Source organism: Mesoplodon mirus (assembly GCF_964341445.2).
Source record: "Mesoplodon mirus genome assembly, chromosome: 20".
In the NCBI taxonomy this organism is placed as follows: domain Eukaryota; kingdom Metazoa; phylum Chordata; class Mammalia; order Artiodactyla; family Ziphiidae; genus Mesoplodon; species Mesoplodon mirus.
Window position 1 is genome coordinate 29,494,078 of NC_138996.1, and position 12,726 is coordinate 29,506,803.

General features: G+C 43.0%; 1 long non-coding RNA gene across 1 annotated transcript; it reads right to left on the reverse strand.

Moving 5' to 3' along the window:
* Window positions 1-2,754: 2,754 nt before the first annotated feature.
* Window positions 2,755-6,929, reverse strand: LOC309795857. The gene is made up of 3 exons (XR_014292379.1): window positions 6,827-6,929; window positions 3,882-3,954; window positions 2,755-2,778 (listed from the first exon to the last, which is right to left on the reverse strand). It is a non-coding gene; the product is annotated as an uncharacterized lncRNA (long non-coding RNA).
* Window positions 6,930-12,726: the final 5,797 nt, after the last annotated feature.

A 12,726-nucleotide genomic window follows, 5' to 3' on the forward strand; every position in this document is an offset into this window, starting at 1 on the left:
GATGTGTTATAAATTTAGGCAGATCAAGTTTTCCATTATCTTGTTTTCCAGCTATTCCTGCAGATTAATAAAAAGTTTGCAGTTCCTTTAATACCTTATCCATAGAGAATTGACAGTGCATCCAGATGTGACCCCTGCTGTGCTATCTCTTTTAAACTATAATGCTCATTCCCCATTCAGGTCACATCTGAGTGTGAAGTCCTTCCCATGATTATCCCCCAAATGGAGCCAGTTCTGTCACAAGTCATGGTAAGATGGAATCTATCCTGAGATGGAAGAGGGCTCAGGGAAGGCCATGAGTGACTGTGAGCAAATGTGTTGGTAAGATACATGAGAGTTAGAAATTAGCAGGTCCTGGAGAAAAAAGTGTTTTAGGAAGAGAACGTAACAACCAACAGGATTCCTAAGAAGCATTCCTGACTCCTCACTTCAAACGAGCTTTCTAGGGTAAGATCTAAGTTGCTCCTGGGTGTTTGAAAATAGGCCTTTCAGCATACCCCCTTCCTGTGACACAACCATACAGATAAGGAGGAATTCACTTGTGGATATGACAGTCGTCTGCTGTCTACGAAAACACTGGGAATTCAGGGTCAGTAAACTACGTGGAGCCTGCAGTTTGGTTTTTCCGTCCTTCAGAAAGTCCTCCTGGCCTGATGAAACCCACATATTACTTGGCAGCAGTGGGTGTGTGGGAGGGACTGACCTACCCTTGAAGTTGGAGACATCGAAGACGCTTCTAGTACCTGATGAACATAGGAAAGGATGGGCAAAGATTTTCATTTATCCTAATTCTAAGCTTCCCAGTGTCCCACCCATTCCTAGCTCCTTCGTCCCCTATAGCATTCTTTTCATTCTCCAAGCTCAGTTCACATAGCCAAGTGTCCCCTCCAAATGGGAGAGATATTTATGTTCTATGCTTAGTTTTAAAAGTCTTGGTCCTCCCCTACCCAAATGACCGGGAACTCTGTGCATGTGTTGGACAGGCAAGCAAGTCAGTGGGAGAAGCCAGTAGAATGTAGAAACCACTAGCCTCAGAGGAATAATGTAGCCTGAACAGAATAGGGCAAGGTTTACTTTATCACTCCTACATCTAAAGATTATAGACCGTATTTCATACGCTCAAACGAGTAACTTCTCTTCTATGGTTTTAATCATAATTATCTCAAGTATTTAACATCTCTTTTCTAGAACATTACATTAATCTATCAGAAAATATACAATTAAGAACAAATGACCATCACTGGAAATCATGAAGGAAAGCCAGCTATGTAAACACCTCTATGAAGTGTATTCATCCTGAACAGATGGGCCTTGTCGGAACAAAATTCAGGTACAATTCAGTCAGTCCTTGAACATTTACAAAGAAAGGAGAAAGGGAGCTTATAGACTTAGTGGGAAACTTCAGTTTACAGACCATGAAGTTAAAAGATCGCATAAGGGAATTGATGAAAATTATTATTAGACAAACTGGTTAAACAAGATTTTGACTGTTAATACAAAAAAAGGTTTGTCGATATGCTTACCAAGTGCATATTGAAATAGAATAATATTATTTAGTAAGCTCAAAAGAATATTTTCAGCATACAATAGTGGGAAATGATTGACATAATCTGAAAGTGACACAATAAATTTAAGAGAAGTAATTTTGAAAACACTAATGAATTTGAGATCTATCGTTCTTTTACTCTCTTCCTATTCTGCCCTGCTCCATCTCTCTGCTGATACCCTTTTTGTCTGTTTTCATTTAAGACACTGCTTCTTGCCCAGGTCACCGTCTGACTGCTCTCGTATCTAGAAGGTCCATCGGACCAACCTGTTCCTCCATCTTCTATGTTACCCTCTCATTTTCTCCCTCCCTGACTCACTGTCTCCCTGGTTCTCCCTTTGTCTCTCTTCCCCCTTCTCCGCCCTTCACCTCCACATTCACAAGGATGGAATAAAGATGCCACCTGTGCAAGAAGAGTTCACATCAGGAATGTAAACACACCCTGGCAGGCACCGCCAGTGAGATGGGATCTGGGACAGAGGACGCGGGTGTCACAGGACAGGGCCAGTCACCTTTCCTAGCCAGGGCTCAGGGGTGCCAACTAAAAATCGGCACATGTCATCTGCCTCTATAAGGACTAAGTCACAGACCGCTACACCTGCTCACCTTCAACACCCCCTGCAAGGAGATCAGGATGGAGATGAGGTCTTCAGAGAGCTGTTCTGCTTCTCGTGATGAGCAGCAAGCCTCTGCCAGAAGGTGTGCTTGACTGCACATGCTGCCTTCACTGCAATCCTTTATAACACTGACCTTCCCCTACTTCTCTGGAGCGGTTTCTCGGAGCTATCTGAAGTGCTGTCTCCCGGACTATTGTCCTAATTTTGCCCCAAATAACAAGCTCACAACTCTCACCTTGTGCATTTTTTTTCAGTCGACAGGGGCTTCCCAGAGGCAGTGACCGCGAAGGGGAGACCTGTGGAGGTACAGGGCCCAGCTCCATGAAGACAAGGATGAGGAGGTTAGTCCTCTCCCGAGGACTGAGGTCTGCAGAATCCCAGGGCCAGGGAGGGCGTGGCATCCTGGGGCTAGGTTGAGGGCCAGGATGGATGATGGGAGGCGAAGGGTGAGAGTCCACGTCCTGAGTGGGGACCTGGCACAGCATGAGGCAGGAGACGGTAAAGAGACCAAATGCAGAAAGGTCGGCAGGGATCTTGGAGTGCTTTCAAGCAGAAAAGGAAATGACCCAAACTCTGCTGCCTGGCCTCCGGGCGTTTCAGGATGAGGCATTCTCCCTGAGGGCGGGACAAGGGGGTTCAGTGCCTGTGACAACTGCAGGGACCCACAGACCCAGGGGTTAGACACTTCAGACACGCCCTCTTGTCATAGGAGTCAAGCACTATACTTCTGCCTCTACAAACTGTCCATTCCCCCAACCCGCCTGCCAAGTCAGAGCTTCTGTGTTCATGTTTACATGCAGTGGGTGTCTGAGTGACGACAGTGTCTCCCCACCACATCTCTGAGACTCTATTTCCTTATGTGGGAATTAAGTCCAATGAAAGCTGAAGGGTAAAAGGAAGTGACAGTGCTTTGAAGTATAATTTAATTGGTTTTCTTTACTGTTACTAGAATTAAAATTTTTTTCCAGGTATTCCTTTGCAAAGCCCCCTCATTAAAGAACTACTCCTTTGAGGGGAGAGATTCAGCCATATCTAACACATCTTGGTGAGAGTTAGTCAGATGGCCTGAAAAAGAGGTGGGCTCTCTAAAACATAATGCAGTGCACATAAGGGAACCTATTTCCACATTCCTGGGGTGGCGGGGGAACTTTCCTCCTCAAGGTACCCCTGGTCCTAGTACATGTGACCATCAAGTGACCTGAGGGTACTCACATGTTAGGGACCCTCAGCTTGAGATGTTTGCTGTGAGTTAAAGTACAGAACCTTGGTGAAACCATATGAACCTTGGTTCATATGTTTGGTTTAGGCAGATACAATGAGGGAGATACCAATTCCCCTTCATGGGGACATGAGCACATTAGGGGAGTTAGTGAATAGGGTGTTTCCCAGTGTTGAAAATGTTTGCAAGGCTTTTGTCCTGCTGAGATTCTGCTGAGATCATCAGGATGCTTATGCAGCAACTCTTGTCTCATTTTTTTCATGATGAATTGTATGTTTAATATTCTAACAATGCCATGTTGGAAGTGAAGAAAACACAGCCATCCAGGAGTGGAAAGTGGGGAATGAAGAACATAAACGCAATGGGTGTTGGCTGATAACCTTCACATCCAGCCTCAGATACACACTTTAGAGGTCCCAGAGCTCCCATCATAGGGAATCACAAGTCATTTCCAAAGACAGACCTTCATGAACAGGGCAACACAGAAATACCCACATACCCCATATTGCTGTGGTTCTCCACCACCACATCTGTCCAGGGACCTCTGAGAAAGGATCAGAATGTCCAGCTCTCTGTGAGGGAAGTTCACAGTCAATATTTGAAGTTGGCTCCTTCATACTCAATCAGGAGCCCGTTCCTTCTACTATTCCTGGAGGAAGAATGAGTTTTCCAGATGAAGGAAAGAACGGTAGATGGCTTTTGAGTCATCTTAAGTGTCATAATTCCAAAAAGCATGTACTGGGTTCTGAGTCTCTCCTGTTGTGGATGTTAGGCCACTATTTCTCATAAGACGCCTTCCTGTCAGAATGAGTACTGAGGACTAAGGGCAGCTGGGGGCATGGGGATCAACAGGCCCTGAGAGCCGGGTCTTTAGTAACCGCACCTTTACTCAAGGTCCCTCCAGTGCCCACTCCTGTGCACAGGGTACCAACTTGCCTCCACAGAACCAGACACTACCCCAGAGACAGGCTCCCCACAGAACCTGTCTGACTGCGGTTCCTGCTCGACAGGCTACACACGTGGGAAGGATCTCCAATTAGCACTCTCCCCTCGCAGGTTCAGTATCTGCAGCAGCAACCTGGTTCTTTCACTGACTCTAGACTCTAGACCCCTGGACCAGTGACAAGGTCTCAGAACACAGCAGAATTTGTAGCACAGTATCATTCTTCCACCAACTCTGAAATTTCCCCTAGATGTCCTTGCTTGCCTTCCACCCCCCACCATTTCCACTTCTTCCTTCCTTGCATGCGATGAATATTACTAACTGCCAAGATGTTGAGGATTAAATTACATAATGTATTGAGGTCCCCAGCACAGTGCCTTGTACACATTGGAGCCTAACAAACCTGAGAGCACACAGGAGATGCTCAGTAAAGCTTGTTTTAGTGAATTGATGCATGTTGTTTCTCAAATACTGTCTTGCTCAGACACTGCTGATTTCTCTATTCTCTCAATTTGATAAGTGTCAACAAATAATATAATTTGGGGGAGGGGGAGGTAATGGGTGATATTGCTGGAACCAAATCTATTTGTGCTTAGAAATGATGTTGTGTCCCAGCATTTCCATTTTTAAGTTAAAAATAAAATTTGGGGGGCTTCCCTGGTGGCGCAGTGGTTAAGAATCCGCCTGCCAATGCAGGGGACACGGGTTCAAGCCCAGGTCCGGGAAGATCCCACATGCCACAGAGCAACCAAGCCCATGTGCCAGAACTACTGAACCTGCGCACTAGAGCCCACGAGCCACAACTGCTGAGCCCGCGTGCCACAACTATGTAAGCCCGCGCACCTAGAGCCCATGCTCCGCAACAAGAGAAGCCACCGCAATGAGAAGCCGGCACCGCAACAAAGAGTAGCCCCAGCTCTCAGCAACTAGAGAAAGCCCTCTTGCAGCGACGAAGACCCAACACAGCCAAAAATAAATAAATAAATAAATAAATAAATTTATAAAATAAAATTTCATCGGTCCCTCCCAAACATCCTGAATCATGATTTCCTAATGTTGAACCCCTGATCTCCAAGAGATTTCCATGTATATTACAGCTTAAAAAGCAATATTTACTTAAATAATTCTCAGCACTGCTTTCCCATTGGGAAACCTTAGATAATTGTAAGAAATACCATCACTCCAGGAATTATTTAAGTTGTTCTGAGGATGAGCCTAGCATCAATACTATTTTAACAAAACCTTCATGACCCCTTTATTTGCAGATCAAAGAACATTTATTAACCCTCAGGTGATTCAAATATCAGGTTGCTATCTATATTAGATCTTAAAATTCTTTGACTCTTGTGGTCATCGGAGGGTTCCAGAAAGGAGAAGTTTTTCTGTGCTTCTCTAGACTTTCAATTGCCAGAAATTAAGACCCACGACACTCTGTTTCTGTTGTTGTTGTTTCAAAATTCATGACACAGTGATGAGGCAGGAGTATTGCTATCACCACTGCTGGAAATAAAGATGCAAAAAGGTTGTCTTAGGCTGCTCTGAGCCCCTGACTCTAAGCTAAATCCCCAAGGGTGTCCCGGAAAAGGTGGTGCTAGAATAGAAAGCAGGAAGACAGCAACACACCAGCAGGAACAAATATAAAATTTTCTCAACACACCAGCAGGAACAAACATAAAATTTTCTAAGTCCTCCAGGAAGCCCTGCAAGGTTCGTATAGGCATGTGTTACCCTCTGCTGGCCTGGGCACATTGAAAATGGGATCTACCAACAGCCCCTCTGAGATATGAAAACCAAGATGTCAGACCTCAAAGGAGCTGATCAGAGCAGAAGGTAGAAGGGCACCCAGATGGCAAGGGCTGACGCTGTGCTGGACATGTAAGGTATGTTGTACGTGAGGCTTCTCCTTGCTGGGTACGGATCTGGTTCCTGTCTTTGTAGGGGTTGGCCTAACTCCAGTGTCCAGGGATGGGCAAACCCTGGACCAGGGCCTCTTTTCCTCTCTCTGGTAGTTCTCTTCTCCTAAGTGTCTCACAAGTTGCCAAGTTTTCCCATGCTCTCCTCAGGTTGGTTTTCTTTTCCCTCCTGATATTTGTCTTTGCCTTGCAGAGCAAGTTTCCTAGCACAAACCTAGAACTAAGACTTCAAACTACCCAATGGGCCCAATGTCATTATCTTGTTATTCAGTTAGAGATGTCTGTATTCTTTCATCTCCTTAGGTGTATTATTATTATACTTCCTCATATTAACGTCATAAGGATAATAATCACTATATTTATTATTATTAAGTTTCTTATTATGGATTTTCGTGTGTGGTTTTAGCTACACAGCATTGACTAGTGATTCTCTACTTAAGAAAGATGTCTGATTTTCAGATGATGATTGCCAAGGGGTCTGGAACAGACACACATTCACGGTCTCCCATGCTCCTTGCCATACCACTTGGTATCTTTTCAATAAGCAAAACTTGTTTTTCAATTCCAGCTCCAGAAGCAGGGACAAACCTGTGAGTAGGTGAGTTCCAGATGAGGATTCCATTGATCTTAGTGAGGCCCTGCTCACTTTACAACAGCTCTTCAGGGACCAGGCATCTCTTTTTTCAGCTCTTCAGGGACCAGGAATCTCTTTTTCCATCTGAAGAGACCCAGGGAAGTATTCCTTGACCTGCTAGAGAAATCACAAAGATTTGTAAGTCAACTCAGGGATGCAGAAACCATTCTTATCTTCCTGAAAACGTTGTAGAAGGATTCTCAACCTGACAGAGCATTGTCAGAATTTTCTGTGTCACCTCAGGAGGTCCAAAGTACCATTGCTGAAAACTGAGGAGCACAGGGGATGAGCCACACCTGCCAGAGCCTCTGAAAATATTCTAAGTCCTCTTGGGTGCCCAGAAAAGCCAGGGGCTGAAATGGAAGGCAGGGAGAGTGCAACACACCAGAATGATCAATTGAAGAAATTTATAAGTTCTATGTGGCTACAAGGAACCTCTAGTGCCTGCTCGTTTCACACCTTGCCAGCTGGGAGCTCCAATAGTAACATCCTCCAACAGCCCCAGAATGATATATATGAACACAGATGTCTGGACCTCAAGGGGCCTGGGTTGATCAGATGGTAGAAAGAAAGCTAGGCACTGAGAACTGAGATAACACTGGGGGCTTAATGTATGTTACTGGTGGGGTTACTGTATCCTGGCTGTAAATCTGGAGTCAAGCTTTGTCAGCCCATTGACCTGAATCCTGATATCTGATGGGAATACTTTTCTTTAAAGTATTTATTTATTTATATATTTGGCTGTGCTGGGTCTTAGTTGTGGCACGCGGGATCCTTGTTGCGGCATGCGGGATCTTTTAGTTGCAGCATGCAGGATCTTTAGTTGCGGCATGCAGACACTTAGTTGCAGCATGTGGGATCTAGTTCCCTGACCAGGGATTGAACCCGGGCCCCCTGCATTGGGAGTGTGGAGTTTTAGCCCCTGGACCACCAGGGAAGTCCCTCTGGTGGGAATCCTATGACTGGTAGGCTCCAGACCTGCGTCCTCCACCTCTGCTGGGGAGATCCCTCTTCCCAGGGTTGGTACAGGAGATCCCTCATTGGCCCATATTCCCCTCTTTTGGTTTTTACTTCCCTCCTGTTCTCATCCATGACTTTCAAAACACATTTTATTGTGCAGACCTAGGGTTCAAACTCCAAAATATTCCATGAGGTCCAATAACAGTATCTGGTCACTTAGGTAGAAGAGTCTGTATTCTATTCTACAATCTCCCTAGGTTTCTAATTATTATCATTTTTATAGTTACTACTTTTATTGTAATTAGGATAATCATCATTATCAATGTTGTTACTCATTATGATTTTTATTATTATGGTTTTTTATTATGCATTATTTTTGTGGTGGTAGTTATACAGCACTGAGCAGAATTTCTCTTTTCACCTAGGTGTCAGGTTGACTGAAGATAAGGGAAGGTCCCTCAACATACCTACACATTCACAGTTCTCCCAGGTTCCTGCAGTAGCCTTTTTTTTTTAAGTGAAAGCACTTTCATCAGTTTTTTTTTAATAGTATTTTTTAAATTTATTTTTGGTTGCATTGGGTCTTCATTGCTGTGCATGGGCTCTCTCTAGTTGCGCTGAGCAGGGGCTACTCTTCATCACGGTACACGGGCCTCTCATTGCGGTGGCTTCTCTTGTTGCAGAGCAGGGGCTCCAGGTGCACAGGCTTCAGTGGTTGTGGCACGTGGGCTCAGTAGTTGTGGCTCACGGGCTCCAGAGCGCAGGCTCAGCAGTTGTAGCGCACAGGCTTAGTTGTTCCACGACATGTGGGATCTTCCTGGACCAGGGATTGAACACATGTCCCCTGAATTGGCAGGTGGACTCCCAACCACTGTGCCAGCAGAGAATTCCCCCTGCAGTAGCCCTTGAGGCCTGTTTGTTAGATGAGCCTTTTGAAATATTAGAAGTCTCCTTCCAGAGGCAAACCCTGCCTGGGCATCTGGAAAATTTTACAAGTCTAACCCTTAATTCATTACACTGAAAGTGTTTTGTACATAGTGTGGAATCTTACATCTACAATTGTATCTCTTCAAGTAAAAGTTTCTTCCAGGCATATTACACTGAATATGTTCTCCAGCACTAATTTTCTGTTATTACCCTAGCATGCACTCCTCCTGATAAAGAGTTTCATGTCTAATTTCCCATTTTAGGGAAATCAGAATATTATTCATAGTGAGTTTTGTGCACCCCACAACTAGAAATCAGCTTAAATCTCTTCCACCTTGATTATAAATATAGGGCTCCTCCAAGTGGAGTTCACTCATGTTGTTTAAGGATAAATTATAAATGAAGGTATTTCCATAATGAATATAGTCATAGAATTTCTCCCGTGTAGCGTTCTGATTAGTTTCAGTTTAGAGCTGTGGCTGAAGACTCTTCCACATTCATAACATTTACAGAGTGAGTTCTCTCATGTCTTCTAAAGCAAGAGCTTGTAACAAAGTCTTTCTCACACAAATGACATCCAAATGATTTTTCTCCAGTATGAGTTCTCTCATATTCTCTAAGACAACAGCTTTGAATAAAGACTTTCCCACAGAGATGGCATCCAAATGGCTTCTCTCTAGAGTGAGTTCTCTCATGTCGCCTAAGGCAAGTGCTCTGAACAAAGGCTTTCCCACATAGATGACATTCATATGGTTTCTCTCCAGTATGAATTCTATATCTATTTAAAGATGAAGAATGACTGAAGGCCCTTCCACACTGATTACAGACATATGGATTCTCTCCTGTGTGAGTTATTTTGTGGAAATGAAGATGAGAGTTTTGGCTAAAGTGTTTCCCACATTCATTACATTTAAAAGGTTTCTCTCCAGCATGAATTAAGACATCTTGGGTCAGTGTGCATCTGAGTGAAAACTTCATTGGTCCTTTTTTCTTACAATGACCCCAATCCCTTCGTGGGAGACCCACTCTCATGACCTCATCTAAACCTAATTACCTCCTATAGGCCCCACCTCCAAATACCATTATATTGGGGATTAGGGCTTCAACATATGAATTTGCTTGGGGGAGGGCGGGGGAGGGGGACACAGAAGTTCAGTCGATAATAGTAAATAAACCAAAATCAGCAGGGTTTTTATGAGGATTAATTAAGCAAATATGTTTAAATCTCTTAAGCAGAAAGTAATGTTTAATACAATTTTTGTTTTCCTTATTTTCTGAACTTTAGGTACAAGGAGGTGTGTTAAATCTACTTTTTTGTGATATGTCATTTTTCCATGAAACACATTTAATTTTGGTGAAAATTTCAAGTTCACCAATACTTTCAAATATTGGGTTGGCCAAAAAGTTTGTTTGGGTTTTTCCGTAATGGACCACAGCTCTTTCTTTCTACCATGTCAAGACACAGTGAGAAGGCAGCCTTCTGCAAACCAAGAACAGGTCCATCACCAGGAACCAAATCCGCTGAAACCTTGACCTTGTACTTTTCAGCCTCCAGAACTATGAGAAATAAATGTGTGTTGTTTAAGCTACCAAGTCTGTGGTATTTTGTTATAGCAGCCCGGGATGACCAAGACATTTACCTATCTAACAAATGACATGAACATGGTTTCAGAAAGCTCGAGACACATCTGTTAGATGGGAATAACATGCATGGTGCCAGCAAGATAAATTTATTGGGTTATCGTTGGTGATTTTAGTAAGTCAAAGCATGAGGAAATATAAGGAAATAGTAACAACACTTTCAGCTTTCAGTTTGATTGGGAAGGAACAGCAGAGCAGAAACTAGAGAGAAGATAGGTTCAGATGAAGATTTTGTTTCAAAGTGGAAGACTTTTAATAGTTTAATATTGAGTAGAGAGATCAAGGAGAATAGGACATATGTCTGGTAAAGTAGATTTAATATAGAAGCAATAGCATAAAGTTCCTAAGATAGCAAGAAAGACAAGGACTTAATTGGAGAAATTGGAATGTCCCAGGGTAGAGAGGACACTTCAATATACAGGAGAGCAGTAGTAATGGATGGGTATGAACGCAGGGATAACTGTAGTCTTCTGGGCAGTCATCTGAGGTATGACTTAGTTTCTCAAACGATCTAATTCATCAGTGTAGTAGGTGGCAATCCCTTCTGTGGAGACTAGTAAAAGTGAGTGTGTGTGTGTGTGTGTGTGCGCGCATCTGAGTGTGTGTGTGATAAGGTTTGAAGTGCTTATGGAGCTGGAAGGATACTTTTGTTGGCAGGATTTCCAGATATATATGAAAGTTTCTGGGAGTTGGCTGTATTTAAACCAGTATCGATATCCTAGTCATGTGTTTGTCAGATGCAGCCAGTAGTAGAAGTTCCAACAGACATAAGAATTGTTTGTTTGGGAAAATTATATTTAAAACCTAAATAAATTACTATTAAATTATAAACTGCATTAGTATATGAAGTATACCTTAAAGTATAAGTTACTAGATGATACTTTATATTTTGTTGAGGACGGCATAGAAAAGCCTGTCTGAGGAAGAATTATCTAAAAATTACCAGATTGATGGAGAGTAGGAATTAGCCTGGAAACCGGTGCTGGGTAATAGAGGAGGGAGACAGAGAACGTTCTCCATAGAAGGAACAACCCTTATTGATAAGTTGGTTAGACTGATGATTATCAGGGGGAGAGGAAGAAGTCCGTGCCATGCATGCTCCAAGGCTGCTTTTCTGATGCCTGAGTCCTACCCCCATAGATACATATTTTGGTGAGGTTGACATAAGGCTTAACACTCTCCAGATAATGTTAATGTGCAGCAAAGTTTGAGGACCATTGGAGGTGGTGGGCAAAAATAATGTATCACTCATACAATCTTTTAGGTGCTGTTCAAAGATTCACCCACAAAAACAGCCCATATACAAATAAAAATTCACATGATTATGTTGAAATAGTGTATAAACTCGAGGAGAGTAGTTTAGGAATAATCTCCATTAAAATAAACACTGCTTACATAGGACTATATTTCCTCCTGAAAAAAGGGACTGATTCTTTAGTGAGGTAGTTTTTCTAAGGAATCCCTGGAAACTCTTCTTTAAATAGTAATAATGACAATGAAAACATAAACTGAAGAAATTATTCTTCAGTGCAATGTCACTTCTTTTAACTTCTGAGCTTTCATTAGATCTAATCCCCAGCCAAGGAAACAGAGACCCAGAGATGTGGTGTAAAGACTGGTTTACTCATAAGGTACCCATCTCATGGACTCAGCTTCTCCTAGAGAGATATGTATCCCATATGGACCCAAGAGGAATCACTACAGTCGATATGGAGACTCCCAAGCACATATTATGTATAAACCTAAATGCAGAAGACTTGGTGGAGAAGGTGATTGGGAGGCTGGATGAGTTACACATGCAGATATATATCACTTGACTCTTTTGTAAGCCTCATCCTAACTTGACATAAAACATTGAGAAATAGAAAACAAAGAGATTAAGGTATCTCACATTTTTTAAATTAAAAACTTTCAGATAGCTCTGTGATATAGAAAAAGAAAAATGTGAAATTACAATATATTTAGAAATTAATGATAAGCATTCACGCTTGTCTCAAAGGTCTTGCATTCATAAATCACCTCAGGATGAGTGAAACTGAACAAGCGAAATGTAAGGAGAGAAGAATTTACATCTACACACGCAGTACACTTTATTCTTGTAAAGCAATGCCTCAGCCCCTCAGCCTCGCAGCCCAGGTCCTGGCCCCATGAAGTCCCCAATACTGAGCCCAGGGCTGCGTCTCTGGTGAACCGGGAGCAGAAATGGAAATCATGGTCGCTCTGGTTTCCATCGCCAGCACAGACAATTCCAGCCCTTGCTAAACTGAATAACCCATTCCAAGCGCAGGAACCACAGACGTTGTTCGGGATCCCACCACGGCCCACT